The 12329-nt window shown below is 43.0% G+C and overlaps 1 long non-coding RNA gene across 1 annotated transcript in view; it reads left to right on the plus strand.

Moving 5' to 3' along the window:
- Positions 1 to 12329, plus strand: part of LOC119151443 — a 47959-nt gene that overhangs the window by 18396 nt on the left and 17234 nt on the right. Inside the window, exon 2 of the long non-coding RNA XR_005105421.1 lies at positions 4168 to 4245. This is a non-coding gene — a long non-coding RNA (uncharacterized LOC119151443). The remainder of the gene's footprint in view (positions 1 to 4167; positions 4246 to 12329) is intronic.

Raw genomic sequence — 12329 nt, forward strand, 5'->3', positions numbered from 1 at the left:
TTGAGTCTCTATGTAAGGGAAGGTCTGGGTGTGTTCAGCGTGAGACTCTGGCCAGTTTGGGGTCCTGTCATGCATGCAGGCCCCAGCCACCCCAGCAATCTACTTTGCAGAGGGAAAGGCCTTGATTTTTATCCTGCATCAGGCTGAGCCAAACCTCCCTGCCCAGGGGTGAATCTCCATGCATGCAGGAGATCACAGCCATAGTGGGGGTTTTGCTTGAGGGAGGACTGCAGGAGCAAACCTTAACCGGATGACAAGCATGCAAATTCAATAGTAAGCACGGTGGTCCTGCGGTACAAATGTTTCAGCTGGAAAGCTCCTGGAGCCAGGCAGCCATGCTGGCAGTTTGCATGGGCCTTACAGGGAAAAACATGGGTATGCCTGGGAAATTGGTAGCCACCAGTGAGAAATGTATGAGGTTGGGAAAAAGACAAGCAGGAGCTTCATGCTTTCCAGCCAAGACACAGGAAAGAGCCACCTTCCCTCTCCTCACAGGTAGCTGAAATGAAATTGAAGATTTTTTTTTAAATTGGAAAAAAATTGGAGAGCTTTTACTGGCTCCTCTCTGAAGGCAGCAGTAGAGCTGCTTTCTGTCTTCACGTGGCGAAGGAGTGAGAGAGAATGCAGGGAAGGAACATCACCATCTCCTTGGTCATTTATCCCTCATGTACAGCTTAGGGGTTAGAATACATATCCAGGTGCCAAGGAAAAGGAACAAGATGTAAGAAGGGTGTCAGATTAAGCAAGGCAGGGACTGGGGAATGAAAGAAAGAAGGAGCATCAAAAATACACATCAGAAATCTGCATATAATGATGAGGAACTTATTACATGGCTGTTGAGAGTCTTGCAAGCTCATTAAACTCTTACCTCTCTGCTTCTTCCCAAAAGCCTTTTGAATCCCCTTCCCTGTGGTGGCAATCATCTTAGGCTCTCTAAGGAAACAGGTGAACTCCATCTGATTGCAGCCTGGTGCTTTTTTAGCCCACTTGGCCCCTGTCACACCTCATGGAAGGAGGTCATGTGAATTCAGAAAGGGAAAAACATGCCAAGGTGCTGCAAATTATTTTGGTGCCGTCTCTCAGCTCTGCTTTGATGTGCCTCTGTTTTCTCTTCTGTGCAAAACCGTTCTGGATTTTGCCAGACGTGCCACACAGTAGCAGTATTATACTGTTATTCAGGACCATGCACCCTATAAACAAACAGCATTGTATTAGGATCTTAAAAAAACCAGAAATCCCCCAGACTCTCAGATTAAAGCTTGCAGCATTTGGCCCTGGGAAGAAAACAACTGCACCCAAAATACTATCCATAACTGTTGTTGCTGTAAGGAGTAACGTATGTATGTGTCTTAATTTTTTTTCAGACACTCATAACTCAGCAGTGGGAGCTTATTTTTCATAGATCTTGCCCAAGTAGGGTGTCAAGCTTATTTTATTGTGTTTCTGAGGATGAGAATGTGTAAATAAAAGAAGGGGAAAAAGCTGCCACTATTGAGGCCATTTGGCCTTTTGGGTTTTAAATAACTGTTAGAGTGGTATCTGAAATTTTCTGCTGAGTATATGCAGCATTACTTTCACCAGAGCCCCCTAAGAGTTTGTGCTACATCCAATTTTTTGGGGCAGGGAGGCATGAGAAAAATTTCTGCTCTACCATATGTATTTTGGGAAACCGGAATGAGAAATGAGAGAGAAAAGAAGGGAAATTCATACGGATATTTTTTCTCTTTTTTTTCTCATCAGCAAATTATGGAATTTTGACCAGGTCATTTAATGCCTTAAAAAGGCCTTTTTAAACTTTAAAGTATCCAAGATACTGTAATAATACTAAAAACACTCATACAATAGTAGACAGAAAAATGGATAAGAGCTTTTAATATGTAATCATACAAAGCCAATGGACTGTGCATAAAAAGGCGTTTTAGCACGAAGGCACTCTGTCCATCACTGGGGCGATCAGCCCTCCAGCTATTTGTTCTGATGATGGCTCCAATGAAACAGGGGCTTTCTGGGAGTATGTGATTTTTGCCATTGACTCCAGCAGAGCCATGATTCAGGTACTGAAGTTTTCAGGCTCATAGGAATGAGAGGTGAGCAGCTGAAGTGGGAAGGTGTCAGTCTGCTGGGCAGATTAAAGCAGCCAGAAGAAGGAGTCAAAGCATCTCTCTGCCAGCACTGACGATTTGGAATGTCAGAAGCAGAGGACCTTCTGGGTGGTGCAGGGTGTAGGGCTGACCAGTGCCAAGGGGAGCCCAGCTGACGGTCAGCAGTACCTAAGAGACCAGCAGAGAGCTGTTCCTGGCCCTGACACAGCATCTGTCCTGCAGGAGCAAGGAACAGACTTCATGGCAGTGAGCGTTGCAACTAGATGATCTTTAAGGTCCTTTCCCATCCAAACCATTCTAGGATTCATTTCCTGCCCTACTAATTAATAGAGTTCAGCCCATTTTGGACAAGTCCCCAACCACTCTGCTGACACCGAGCATCAGCAGTGAACTTAAACTTGCATGCTGATTCCTCAGGTATGGCTGTTCTCACACACTTTGTTCTGCAATGACCTCTGCATCTCTAATGAGACTACACGCAAGCATAAATGCTTTGCTCAAAGAGCCATGGCTTTTTTAGCAGTGTGAGATACATGTGAAGGTTTGAAAAAGCCAGAAGTTCCCCTTGCAGAGTCAGGCTTGGCTCAGCTTCATCTCATGTTGTCCTTTATGTCACATGACCAGCTTGTTCTCTGAGCTCTGCAAACTCATCACAAATGTGCATGTGGACTTGCTCAGCTACAGCAGGAAAATAAGGGCTTTGGGTTGAGTGACAAAAATGGTGAGTTCACAGGAGGCTTCAGTGATCAGATTCACGTAGTCAGTCAAAAGTTGGACTTGGAAAGCCTTATGGGAAGGATGCATTGATAAAAATGGCGAAGGAGGCAGTGGGAGTGCAAGAGTGGAGGAAAGAATTGATTTATGATGAAGCCAAGGCAGCTGATCTGAAAGAGATAATTATTCTTCTATAACTGGCCAGGGAATGGGGGAGCCATTATGTGGATGAATGGAGACAGCAGAAGCAATTTGTCAGCCTGACTTGTTTGAGTGAGTAACTTCAATTCCTCCTTGTCTTCTTCTAAGTGATTTTTCTTTCACTGTCACATAGGAATGTGTTTTACATTTCAAACTCTCTTGATGCTTGCCTGAGTGAGGGAAGAGAAAAAGGACTTTTGCATGAATATCAGCCATGATTTTTTGCAATGTGTGCAATGTGTGCCCACTGGCACTGCTGAAACTACATGCACATTGTGGCAGTTGTTCCCAGTTTGGGGGATTTCATACTTGGCTAGAAAAGATTCCTTCCCAAGGAAAATTTGGAATTCAAAAGACACAGCTCAGGAGCAGAATATTTTATGACTTGTTTTCTGTGGGTATTATTTATTTGTAGTTTTGATTGAAGTGAACAAAAGTTGTTTCTAAAGCTTTCACTTTATAAACCTAAAGCTGCATGGCATGTGCTTGTTGTGCATTACTCTCATGCACTCAAAAATGGCTGGGTTTTTTTCTGAGGTTCATTTTGTGGGGACAGGTCATCCATGTTCTACACTGCTAAATTCTTCCACTTTCCTTTAGGAAGTGAATGCCATCTCCAGGACTGAGAATAAAAGCCAGACATGGGGCTGGATGGATATGAAGCATAGGGATGGAGGTGAAACATAGGAAGAAGTCCCATGGCTCTGCAACTGAACACATTTGTCCCTGTGCACTACACCTGATGGCAACCAATCCCAAAGGTGCCCCTTTTAAAAATTTTTAAATTGGCTGAATGTCATGAAGAAGATCCTTCAAGGAAAATGTTGGCAGAGCTCATCAGCATGGTGTCTTTTGTATGCCAAAGGCCCATGTGGATACAAACCCAGTTTCTTCCTTATACCCCTGCAGGGCTGGTGGACATTTGCTGGGCAGGCCTGGCATCGTGGACAGCTTGGGCTTCAGATGTTGGCTGCTCCCTTCATGACATAGGCTTGTGGTTAGACCACTCTCTAGGTGAGAGATCTCCACTTAATTCAGCCTTCTTCCCCAGTAGGTATGGACCAACATCCCTGACTTACAGAAGACTCCTTGGGAAGAAATATCAGAAAAAAATGATGCAAGAATTTGTCTCTCACCTTCTTTCTCTTAGGTACCGTACCCAGGAGGCAGGGCAAAGGAACAGCAAAGGAGTGTGTGTGATATACTTGCTTCCCTGGCTGTCATTTAGGTAAGTCACGTTTCTTGTATCTTTTGCCTGGATGAGCTCATAAGTGCAAATACTTGTAGTTTCAAATGTGTTCATTCATTATTGATCAGGAAAGGGTAGTGGAGCACTTCTGTCAGAGGCTGGAAATTATAGAAGAACCCATAAGTGACGCTCGTAAAAAAAAAAAAAAAAAAAAAAAAAAAAGCTGTTATCACAGAAAGACAGGGAGGGCCCGGGGAGGAAGGCAAACCCCCTGCATTTATGCATTTATTCCTCTGAGACACAATTAAAACCTTGAATGAAGATTTTTGGGAAGGACCATGTTATTCCCTCTGTTTCAGGTGCCACACTCAAAATGAATGATAAATTTGCAACAGAAGGAATTCTTTCTTCCCAGCTTTAGCTACTTGACTCAAAGTTTAAGCGTAATGAACCCATGGGCCCACATTCTGCTTGTGCACCTGTGCAGACCAGAGGCATCTTGGCTAGTGTTGGAATGGTGACTGTGGTGTGCAGCCTAGCATGAGGGGAGAGAGAGAGCATCACAACAGCATAGGGCATATATGTGCAGATTCAGAGTTGAGGTAGTTCAGAGTGAGAGCATCCATCTGGGGATTAGCTGGTAAGGTTCAGAGTTGTAAACTACACGCCCAGAGGGAATGCCCTTCTTTCAAAGACAGCTAGTTCATTTTTTATGATCATTTGGACTTGACTCTTGACTTCCCATGCACAAACATGCCCCAAAACTCTTGGACATGTTGCGGAACAAAGCTATCAGAGGTGACTCATGATTTATAAAGGATAAGCATCTCTCTCAGTTTGGGATATGAAATAAGATACTTGGAAATTAAAAGCCACATTTATATGGCAGATTCTTTTCATTCCTCTTCCTCAAATGTAAAATAAAAAAAATGTAGGCCCAAAGCTTCTAAAGATTCAGATAACCCATGAAAAACTGAAAGTGCCTTTCTTCAGCTGAAAGAGTTCCTCTTTGTCAACCTAAATGCACTTTTATTTAATGTATTTAACCAGATCAGCACCCAGGGCAGCCTACAAATTAAAACACCAACCACAGAGGTTATGCTTGGAAGCCCTAAAACATCTTTCTCTCTGTTTGGTAAGATTGACACATCCCATCCTTGGCTTAAAATAATCGTCATTATGTTTCTAGACAGTCAAGGGTTGAAGAATTTAAAATTCCCTGGGTGGAGATGAAGTTTTCTTTTCATTGCAGGAGTTATTTTTTTTTACTAGGGAAGTTAATGTGATATTGATTTTGTGCAGGGGAAAAATATGCTGCCATATTGCGATAGATGCAAAGGGTGAAAAGGGTTGTCAAAAGGAGATTAATATTTTTTATTCATTTTAATAACATTCCCAGAAAATCTGTAATTGCCCAACATGTGATTTTTTTTTTTCTGTGAGGTTAAACATTTTACACTGTTCTTCTTGCAGCTACAAGTCTCCTTCTTTCCTTTTCCAAACACATACGTAAGAGAAGAGTAATGTTATTCCTAGCTATGAAGTGTTACAGTTAGGTAGCAGCTGTGATGGTATCAGCCAATATGTTGCTTTTAATGATCTCACTCATACATTATGAATGAGGAATTTGCAAGGCAGGAAAACATAGCGAACATAATCTTTAACTGTTCAGCTACTAAAGAGCTTTCTACACAAAAATTACAGTCCCTCTGACTTCCCTGTTTGCAACAACAACTTGGCATTATGCTTGGCTTTAGATCAGTGTAAAACAGAGATGTGGTCAAAGCGCAAGCATGTCAATAGGTTTTCATGAGTGAAAAAAAATAATCCAGCCCTTAGATGCAGTTCACTTTGTTACACCCCAATAAAATTAACCCGTTAATTTCAAAGCAACATTTTTGCTTACCAGATCTCAGCTTGGCAGGAGATATGTCATGAGTGGTTCTTTGCATTGTGCTAGTTAAGTTTGCAACCCCTTTTTGAGATGGTGGCAGAAAAAGAGCATGCTCCATGGCTCCTCCATCAGTCAATAGCCCATTGTTATTCAGGGCTGGAGTAGCCATGCCAGGAACATTGAACACCCAGCCTGAACCAGCAATGCCAGGTGGACACTGGTGGATAGGGCCCCGCCCACACCATGAGGGGCCAACAGCCCCAGAGGGACTCCTTGGCCCCACATCTCTGCTCAGCTGGGTGACACTTTCCCTGGCAGACAGGTACTGTCCTTTCTCACTGCTGAGGGCTTTGCCTTCATTCCCCTTTTCCTCTCAATCAGTTATTTCTCTCCTTGCCCTGGAGAATCAGGAGCTGACTGTAAAGGCATCCCATAAGATGCTCCAGACAAGTGCATAATTTGTTCTTTCTTCTTAGACCAAAAAGGCTGATATTTTAGACCTGATCCCCCAGAGACAAGAATCAGCTGCAAACTTCTCTAATGCCGCAGGAAAGTGCTATGACTTACACCCTGCCCTTCCTGCCTTTTTGCTGCCAGACGTGAAGAAGAGATTATTGCTTTCCACCTTACAGCAGCCTTTTGGGTCCTTGAAAACTGTAACATTCTCACCCCCTCCAGCCAGGCTTCTGGTCCTTAGGCTCTTGGAGTGGTTATTGCTGGCTGACCTACACCATGTCCCACCGCAACTACCCATGTGCAGGAGCCCACCACGAGGACCGAGGACTGTCAGTAAATTACTAACTGACATCTTCTTGACTCCAGAGCAAGCTGGCACCTCTTGCCTACTACAACGTAAAGGACATTACCAATTTCTTTAATGGAAATAAGTCTCTTTCCATCCTTCCACTGTAAGAGTTCGCTGAATACACTGGGATATACCCCCTTCATACAGGTTTGCAACACTTTCTTTGCTCACTGAAGGATTTGGAAGATTTTTACTTGTTTGTGTTGACTAGATAACAGAGGCATTTCCCCATCCTCCAATTTGGGGGCTGCCGAGCTCAGAGAGCAGAGGACACAGAGCATGTTCACATGTTCCTCTCACACCGTTCAGCGAAGGGCAGCGGAGGTGGACACAGGCAGAGGAGGAAGAATGAAAAAATTACTCCACTGAGGAAAGGAGATACTTGCAAGACACTTCTGCAGCCTTTGAGTCTGATTTTTTTTTCTGTGACCTCACCTAAAATTAAAGCAGGAATCACAGGGAGAAATTGTGCAGCTAGTGTTTTGCAGGAAATGAAATTAGATCATTATTTCTCTTATTAATTTTAGGAAACCAAACTCTAGATGCATTTCTGGATTATATTTACATGCAAATATTTTAATATGGATGATATATTGGAAGACAAATATTCACTGCCCTACTAAAAGAAAAAATTATGAATATTTACATCTGCTTCAGGAGACGATTTGTGTATGGAGGGCAGCCAGAAGGAGAATCTCAGAAATGTTGATTTTATCCCTTGTAGGCAGGTACGCTGAGGCACTCCTGTCTTCACAGCATGGCACATGCTCAAGAAGAAAAAGAAAAAAAATAATGTAATCACCTCCCGCCAGGGATGCCTTGTTCTTGGCATAAGGATTCCTGAAGACAGGATAGGAAACACAATGTGCAAAGGCAGAAGAAGGGCAGAAAAGCAGCCCACTGTTCTTCCTGGCACTGCACACACCTGCAGAGCATTCTCACATACATCATGTGAGCACCTGGAATAATATACGGTATGGCTGGCTGCTTGCAAATGACTGAGAAGACTGCTTCATGGCAGATTTGTGCCAGCTGCATCTATGTCTGTATCCTTTCTGACCTTGTCCCTGTTGAGGACATGTTGTGTTAGACCACGTCCTCCCTCCCCACTGGCCATTCATACCAAGCCAGGCAGCAATCCTGCAGGGATGTCCTCACCGTGTCTCTACCCCTTTGGGCACCCCATCTGCTGCAGTCCATATCAGGTGGACCTGGCAGTTATGACGTTCTCTGCTGGTGGCCCTGATGCCAGGTGTGCTGAGACAGGGGCAACTGAGCTGGGTTTGCTTAGAGGGGTGGCTCCATGTCACGCTGGGGCCACAGCATGGGCAGGCTTTGGGAGGGTGAGGAGGTCCCTGCATCAAGTGGGTTCAGTCCCTTCCATTGAGGCTGAGGAGCACATAGAGGTTACTACAGGGGAGCATCTGCCATTCAAAGTTTCTGTTGAGGTCACCTCTGAAAGTCAGAGGATGCAAGTTTAGAGCCACGCCTTAAAGAAATCCCCTCTCGGCCACAATACCCGCTCTGTCCTCCAGACTCCTTGCAGACATGTCACCTTACAGCCAGTGGCAGCAATCCAAGGCTAGATGTGACAAACTGTTACTACCCTCCTTCCTATTCCTCTTCACTCTTCTTTCCTTTTTTTATTAAATCCTTCTGCTTCCCACTTGCCATTTTGAGTGAGAGAATATTAATTTGTTTATAAATTAATTTACTTCTATTTTTGTGGTGATGCAAGTCAGAGCGGACTTAAAAGAAACACTATGTCTGCATGGCTGGTTTTGGACAAAATGGCCTTTATTGTTTATACAAACTATTTATATATCTTAGACAGCACAGGTGTTAGACCCTGATAGGTTTTTGTGTCCTTCTTCTTGCTTGCTATTTGCTGTTGCTGTAGGTGCCCGTATGCTGTGGTTCTAAGTTCCAGTTCTTCACACACTGTTTACATACCTGACAATTTGTGGCCGTCTTAAAGGTACACGGCTAACCCTTTGAAGTCAACTAACTTGTCTGCAGACCCGCTGCAGACCCCAACATATTTTGCTTTCTCATTCTCTGCTTCTGTATATTTTGTCTCTACAACCTCCACTTCTTCTAATCCAAACTTTTGATGCCTGAATTTGCATGTTTTTCACCCTTCACTCTTATAGTTAGATGCCTTCAAGAAGAGGCAGTTGCCTACTTTTACACACTATGCTAATATTTACATATCAGGAAAATGGCAGTGTTTAATTCCTCTTGAGAAAAAATATCTTAAGATCTCTAAATGAAAGACACAGGACCTGTAAAGATGACTCTGTGTACCACTGCATACCATCCCACCTACTGTCTCCCATGAGGCTGTGCAGTGTGGACCTCTTGGCACTGTTGTGCAGACCTCTTATAGTGTGATGACCCAAAAACTCAATTAAAAAGAAAAAAGAAAAAAGAAAAAAAAAATCTACTGAAGTTTTCTCATTACCAATAGATGTCTTTGGACTCTTTGGAAGGCTGCAGCACATTGCAGTTCATCTAACTGCACTCTCTCTGCCATTTACTTATGGCATTATCTTACATTTGCTTCTCCTTCACAGGGAAAATAAAATATTTTCTCAGGCTGACAGACAAGGATTCATGTTCTGCTCTTCTAGTAATTTGGAAAATGAAAATATACTGCTCACAGGTTGTGGGTTTTTTTTAACAGATCTATATTTCATCCTTTCATGTCAGAAGTGAGACAGATTAATGGCTTCTGGAATTTATTTCCAATGCTGATTTTGTTTCCAAAGTTTCGGGAGTGATGAGATGGATCTGTAGTCCTCTCTCCACTGGGAAAAGGAAGTGGCATCTGTTCCTGCTTTGTCTTCAGAGCTGCCAGCAAGGGTGTCTGGATCAACCATCCATCCTCTGCCAGTGCATGTATTCAGCCGGCAACACAGGCCAGAGAGCCTTTTTCTGCTGATGTAAATGAGAGTTGCCCTGGTAGTGCTCTAATAAATGGTAAGGAGCCAGTAGTCCCTCAGTTTGCTGAGGGAACAAAAGAGTTTTAAATCATCTTTACTTTGCTTGTCCTTGGGACTCGTGCTAAGCAAAGCTTAACTGGACTTAAAGACCTTGGCTTACTGCTCTGGCTGTTACTCTGTTGAGCTGACTGTCCCCGTGCAGACATACACAGCAGGTATGCACAGCTTGTGATTTTCTGTTCTAAACGGTATTGATATGCTAAACTTGTGGCCGTACTTCCTTACAAGTGAGCTACTACTTCTGCCTGGTCCTGCTGCGAATGGGAAGATCCGTACCGCTATTGCTCAGTCCTTCTACCAACGTTTTGATCAGACCCAGGATTCTGGATGGCATTGTACAAAGCTTTCTGGAGATTGCTAATCCAGAATGGTAATCTTCCAGTTACAGACAGCACAAACTGGTCATAAGCCAAACAGAGCCAGAGGTATTGAGGGTACAGCCAGGGCAGCTCTCCCAGAGTCCTCAACCAGGGACAAACCAGAACAGGAGGCTGCATGGAGGGATGAGGGCAGGAACAAAGGCTGCTGCTGGCTGCATTGGAGATGTTTCACCCACGTCTCCCTGCTAATTGCAATATGTCACTGAAGCCAAATCAGATCAGTGTGGTGTTTACTCTAATGTGGCTTTCTGTGTGAACTGGAGCAGGAAGAATAGAACACCTGAGCTCCAGAAGAAATGGTTTGCACTGACTTTCTGACATAACAGATGCCAAAGCCTCCCTTGCTCCCACAGCACTTTCTGCATTTCCAAAGTTTGTAGCTGAGCAGGAGCATGTTTTATAATCCAGGCTTGATTTAAGCTCTTCAGGTGATGGTGAATTCACAATGCCCTGAACTAAACTGTTCTAATTAACTCCATGGTTCTGCCTTATCCTTTATCTGAATTCATCTGTCTTCAGCATCCAGCTGCAAAACATTATTATGCTATTGTCAGTGAGATTAAGTTTTCCCTCCACACAGGTACACAGGGTAGCATTAATCTGCCCAGTTTCAGACATCTGCAGAGCACATCTATACCTGCATTAATCATTAGTGATCCTTGTATGGGTCAAAGGAGAGAAATGGAGTCTAGCATGATGCAAATTACCTCCCTTAAAATAGATATCTAGTACAGATCAGATGAACTACTCTGCAGAAGTCCCTCTTCCTTTCAGACTGAATGGCCAGCTCAATCAAAACTTAAGCGAGGTGAATCTTCACAAACTAGAAGTTGTCACCACTTAATCTAGCAAAGCTATTTGGACTGAGTTATCGTTTAACATACAGAAGAAAAAAACCACTATGAAACTGATAGAAATACTAGGCATCAAAAGTACTTCTCGGGAAGATTCAGCCCTATTCTTCATTCTCTATCTGCAAATGGTAGCTGGTGGCTGGAAATTACTTTCATCTCACTGCAGAGAGTCAGTGCCATGTCTATTTGTCACTTTGGTCCCATATCATCTTTCAGGTTTATGCATGTGCAAGTTATACCTGTTTTCAGTTTTCGGTGTTCCAGGGTTACCTGGAATTTATCTTGCTTTGCCTCAAGTAGATTACATGGCAGAAAGAGTGTTGATTTTTAAAACTGAGGAAACTAATATGCTAATATTACCTTTCTTTTATCTGATCTGATTTAGAAATTACTTCTGCCTCAGCCATGGAAGACAATAGACTATTGGGGTTACATCCAAAGAGAATTCAAAGCCTTTTTTTTTTACTGTTTGGAGAAATGGGTTAAAATCAATAACATTCAACTTTAATTATTTCCTATAGGGAAGTTTGTCTTACAATATCTGAAAGTCATAAGTCAATGTCTCTTTGAAATATTAAATTTATTATGAAAACCCTGAAGATATTATATTTTAAATACATGGAGGCTTATGTTTTTACTGGATTATAACTGTTTATTAAATATAACACTTTCCATCTAATGGATCACAGCAACATTTTCACACTATTATCATTATCCTGAATCTTGACTTGCTCCTGCACAGTCACAAAAAAGGTACCTATAAAATGTCTATCTGGCATTATGCCCACTTAATTATCATCTCAAGGATTATTACAGTGGGAACATGGGGATCTCCTTTGAGAGTACAAGGCCTATATAATAGTATCTCTTTATCCTTTAATATTTAGGACCTTCCTTTGGATGCTCCAGGTGTCTGGCAAAGGGTTTTGAGTTTGGGATGTTGTGGTAGGTGGGTTTGCGCTTGTCTGTGTTTGTTCTAGCCATGGGATTTTCCATCCCTGTGTTATGCTTGTGTTTCTATTTACTGTGCCTCACACAACAAACCTTTTGGTAGCTCTTCTTGGGCATGTAGTTAGTTTCTAAGGAGAGAAATGGTGTCACCACGCCCCGACTTTTTAGGTCCAGCAGTGCTTGGACTTTGTCATGCCCAGCTCCACACTGAAGCTGCTACAACCTGCAAGGAAG

This window comes from Falco rusticolus, chromosome 7 (assembly GCF_015220075.1).
Source record: "Falco rusticolus isolate bFalRus1 chromosome 7, bFalRus1.pri, whole genome shotgun sequence".
Taxonomy (NCBI): Eukaryota; Metazoa; Chordata; class Aves; order Falconiformes; family Falconidae; genus Falco; species Falco rusticolus.